Below are 5,115 nucleotides of genomic sequence, written 5' to 3' on the forward strand. Positions count from 1 at the left end.
GGTGCAAGGCATGAGCCAATGCACAATCCTTCGTTTTGGAGGAACGTCCTTCCTGAGAACTGGACCACCGGGGAGCGCAGGTACAGCACTAGCAAGTCGAGAAACCTGTCTGCACTTGTTCCGCACTCGTTTTGGAAGCGCACGTCTCCGTACGCCTCAATGCCTTCGTTTACGACTTCAAGGAGAAGTGAGTGGGGCAACGAGTAATAAATATCCTTTACATCGATAGACTAAGCTAACATGCCGGCTGTGCTGGGAGAGTTCAAGTACTGAGATACAGCTGCTGAGCGGCGAATTCAAGTCAAGAATTCAGGTCACCTCGAGTAGTCCAATGAATTTCTGCAGGAAGCTAGCAAGTGGCTTTTGCCAAGCTCCTCGCCCTCACACAATTACTCTGAGCAGGCAGTCGGGCTTGTGCGTTTTTGCCGAGAAAAAGACTTCAAGGTTCTGTCCACCTTTCTTTTTGATCGCTGCAACAAGCTTTTCCAGTCCAGCATCTTCGCACATATTACTTGCTTCTTTCTTCGCCCTACTTGAAAGCTTCCCTTCAACTGCACGGAAATGGACTCTAATGGCGGCCTCAGCTTTCGCTTTGTAAACGCCCGAAGGCATGACAAGGAAATTATTATTAGACAAGTTATTATTATATTTAGACAATTATTAGACAAGGAAATTGCATATTTGCAAATTTAACCGATCTCCGCCCGCCTGCAATCTCAAGCCATTCTTTTCATGTTTTCACGCCATTCATGTTTTTACTATAACTTCTCTGCCTATATATTCTGAGCTCGCGCAAGAAACATACTTGTTGGAAGTCAGCGGCTCTGTCAAGTGCCTCTTTTCCGTCTCCCGTTATTTGCGTTGTTTGCTAGAGAGTGTGTTCGTACCAACAAGCCCGGCTAACCACTATTCTGAAAACAATTTCTTAAGTTTTAGGGAATTTTTAAAGATCGCCTGTGGCAGATAGCATATTCTTGTCGTTTAGCAGTATTATTCGAAGAAGCTGACATTACTAGCACAAGAAATCGAAACATATATTCAACTAACTAACAAAAATGAATAATTCACTTCCTAATTAAATACTTTACGGCACATATCGAAATTTACGAATTGTAGCCGGTGAGCTTGCAAATACGCATCCAGTGGAAATGAATCTCGAGGATGACACCAGTTTCGAGACATTTCCCAAATTTTAGGATGAAATACATGGGCGTTCTATTTACTTTTGGGCTTCCATGTATAAAACAGCGGGTCGTTAAAAAAGTAAATGGACCACCAGTGCATTTTTACGGTGAGCTTGATTGCGCATTTCGCCAAACTAGTGTCGGTCTGAAAATTCACTTCAATTGAATACGCCTGGCAAGCTCACTGAATACAATTCGTAAATTGCAATATGTGGTGTAACATAATTCATTACGAAGATACTTAGTTATTTGTTGTTATTAGTTGAATATGTGTTTTCATTTTTGTGCAAGTAAGGTCCGCCTCTCTGAACAATCCTAGAATTATGTTATTTGCAACAGACGACATTTAAAATATTTCAAATAACTTAGAAAGGATCATCCCGTATATTCGCAGATTTATCGAAAAATAACCATTTTGCGCTTTATGTACTGTGTCGTTCTATGCTTTATAGCCTTTCTTCTTGCAATTTTAGCGCACAAAAGTGAGCGTAAACCCGTAATTGTTTTTGATGCAGGAAGTCATTGCGAGCGGCTCCTGGAGGTGTGACAATATTCGTCGCTCTATAACCTCCGCAGCTCCAATAAACGTGTTATGAAACGGGTGACCTGCAACACGGTTCTGTGTATAGTTTCTTTTTTCTGTTCTAAGTGCGTTTCAGTGAAGATGCTTAGGCAGAAAAATACCTTGGTCAGTCCATTTATGTCTAATTTACTGTACATCAATAAATAAATAAATAAATAAATAAATAAATAAATAAATAAATAAATAAATAAATACTATAATCATATCACAATAAGGAGGCTGCGACGGATAGTTCTATCAATATAAGCTTTCGTGCAGGAGCCCTTTACATATTAACACATACCTTAGGATGAATCATGTTTACAAATAACTGACAGATTTTAGCTGTAATCAGATTTCAATAAACGGCGACCGTTCTCGCTGCTATCGTTGTTGTTTGAGCGTAATTGTTTTTCTGAGTAAATGTTTGCCCGATAAAGAGTTAGATTTGTAACCCACAGTATTGGCATTGCATTATTCTTCACCGTCCCCACAAGGTAACAATATGACAAGTCCAAACACAGAGCTTACTTCAAGCTCAGCTCCGAAGCCGCCACTACCGATGAACGCGGGACAAGGTCGATGGCAAGAAGACAGGCCTAAGCCAAGCGCCATGAATTGGAAACATACTCAGCAATTACGCAATGGCAACCACCTCTCTTCCCGCCGCGGTGGCTTAGCGGCTATGGTGTTGCGCCGCAAAGCCCGAGGTCGCGGGATCGAATCCCGGCCACGGCGACCGCATTTCGATGGGGACGAAGCACAAGTACGCCCGTGTCCCGTACATTGGGGGCACGTTAAAGATCCCCTGGCGCTCAAAATTAATTCGGAATCCCCAACTACGGCTTGCCTCATAATCAAATCGAGGTTTTGGCATGTAAAACCCCAGAATTTAATTCGATTCAATTCAACGACCTCTCTGGCAGGTTCCAAACAGCTAACGTGGGTGCGTCGGTAGGAGGATCAAAGAAACAGTGTTCCCTACGGCATGGACAAATATGGAAGCAAACTCCACCTCACCACACACGTCGTTCACAGCTCTGTGGCAGAACAGTATGCCATCCTGGCCTTTGCCAAACATGCGTAATCCACTGGTCACACAGTGTCAAGAGAAGGCAAGCTTCACTGTAGTGTGTACATGCTCTCAACATGCCTTTCCTGCCTACAAAAATAAATCTGCCTTCACGTGCGTCGTCTGCGCGTCCAAGGGCACGGCTTTCCCTTACGCTGCATCGTTGGGCACACCGGTATATATACCGGGAAATAAAGGGCGCATTGACTAGCGCGTACCATGTTACTGTCCGTGCAGTGCATAAACTACCCGAACAGATATCGAACCACGTACCTAAAAAGAAGAAAATATACAGTCGGTGGTACGATTTCATAGAAGCCATTGTCCAAGTCAAACGCCGCCGGTGCAGTTATCCCCTGACTAGTTTTAATCCCTTAACATTCCCCACCTTCCCTCCTATAGGCTGCTGCACGCCGGCAGCGGGTTCTGCTTCAGCAGGTAACATACTGGCGTCCTCCTTACTCCCTTCCTCGTATTACTACATGTCACTGGGCTAGTTCGTGCACACTTCTTGGGGAGGAAAAGACGCCAAAGCAACTAAGGAAATGACCGGACAGGACCCTTCCTCAGTCAGCGTTTATGCAGGAAGGAAGACACTCGTGGCCTGGAACGTACACATTCAAGTGCACGTTCCAGGCGACGAGGGTCTTCCTTCCTGCGTAAACGCTGAATATATATATATATGGAGGGGGGGTTTCGTGAGCGACAGCACTGGTTAACACTTCCGGGGTTAGTTTCGCTAGTAAAACCGTAAAGCATAAATACCCCAAAAAGTGGATGCGAAGATTGCGCCGCGGTAGCTCAGTTGGTAAGAGCACTGCACGCATAATGCGAAGCCGTTCCCCACGTGCGGCCAGTTGTTTTTTCATCCACGTTCATTTCTGTTTACTTATCATTTCCTCAATTCAATCATTAACTGCAAATTAGTTTCCTTCTGCTCTCTTTTGTGTCATCGTTTGTAGGCTTCTTATGATGGTATTAATAAACATCGGGCTGCTCGTTTTCCTTGCTTCCCGTTCATGTGTATGTCAGAATAAGAAACACAAGTTTATATACTGAAACGACGTTGAAAGGCCGGAGCCCCACCTTTGAAGATCGAAATAAATATCTTTCTCAATTTGATCTTTTTCAAATACCGATACTGTTGACAGGAACGCGTATGTTCACACACACACGTATATATATATTGATGGCTTGTTCGCTGGAAGCTCGAGAGGTCGAAGTACCAATTGGCAGTTGACGCTTGCGAGAAAGATTGGCCCCCGATAAACTGTGTACGCAGAGGAAAGAGCTTGTCGCAGTGGCTCGCGAGAGAAAAACAGACCCGCCGACCGCTGCGGGGGCAGTGCGCGACAAGGGGGCACGAGGACAGCGTGGGCGTGGGCAGAAGACGCGACTGCGGCCGCGTGGCGCGGGCGGCAGCGATTCGGAACCAAGCGACAAAAATCAATCCCCTCGAAGACTGTCCCCCGAGCCCCGTTCTCTTGCCAGACGAGATCGAAGCGCTGAAACAACAAGACCGCGGGGTCGGCTCCCGCTGGTTCGATGGATCTCCGTGGCCAAGTGTTTGAGCGGCCGTTCTGCGGTCACGGCAGCGCTTTGAGGAGCGTCTCGCCCCCTCCTCCCCGCTTCCCTACGAGCGAGCACGCGCGCGCACAGGCCATTAGGCGGCGTTGCGTGCAGCTCGGCGCACGCACACACGCGGCGCGCCATCAAATCACTCGGGATAGCGCGGCGCTTGCTGGGACGCTTCAAGAGCGCCTAACGAGTCCTGACCACGGAAGCTGCGGCCGAGGACGACGCTGGCACGACTGCCGCGGGGGCCGCGGCGCGGTGTCGGGGCGCTCTTGCCTTTCGTCAACACGAGCGGGGCGCAGAGCCCTAAGTGCCGCGTCGTGTGCGAGGCGGACAGCCAGCCGGGGAGCGTTTCTCGCTGGCTGTCCAGGGGGTGAGACAGCGTTGCTTGCCAGCTTACATTCGAGAGTTACGCGATCATTAGTTATACGGCTTGCTTCAGCCTTGGCAGAAGCGACTGTGGCCCAAGCTGCAGCGCTAAACGGGAAGAGTTTAATGGCTGTAGGAAGGGGCCCGACAGGTGCCATTGCCTGGCAAGCGCGTGAACTACTGGTGTTCAGTTTTTTTTTTTATGTTCCATGTGAAAAAGACTCGCCAGAGGCTTCAACAAATGTGTAAAGCAATATGAACATATGAAGGTAACCGTATACTGTGCCTTCCAATGATTTAGCGTTTTTTTTTTCTTTTTTTGTCATTGGCCTGGCTGCCGTCATGACCACTGG

The sequence above is a fragment of the Dermacentor andersoni genome, chromosome 1 (genome assembly GCF_023375885.2).
Source record: "Dermacentor andersoni chromosome 1, qqDerAnde1_hic_scaffold, whole genome shotgun sequence".
Taxonomy (NCBI): Eukaryota; Metazoa; Arthropoda; class Arachnida; order Ixodida; family Ixodidae; genus Dermacentor; species Dermacentor andersoni.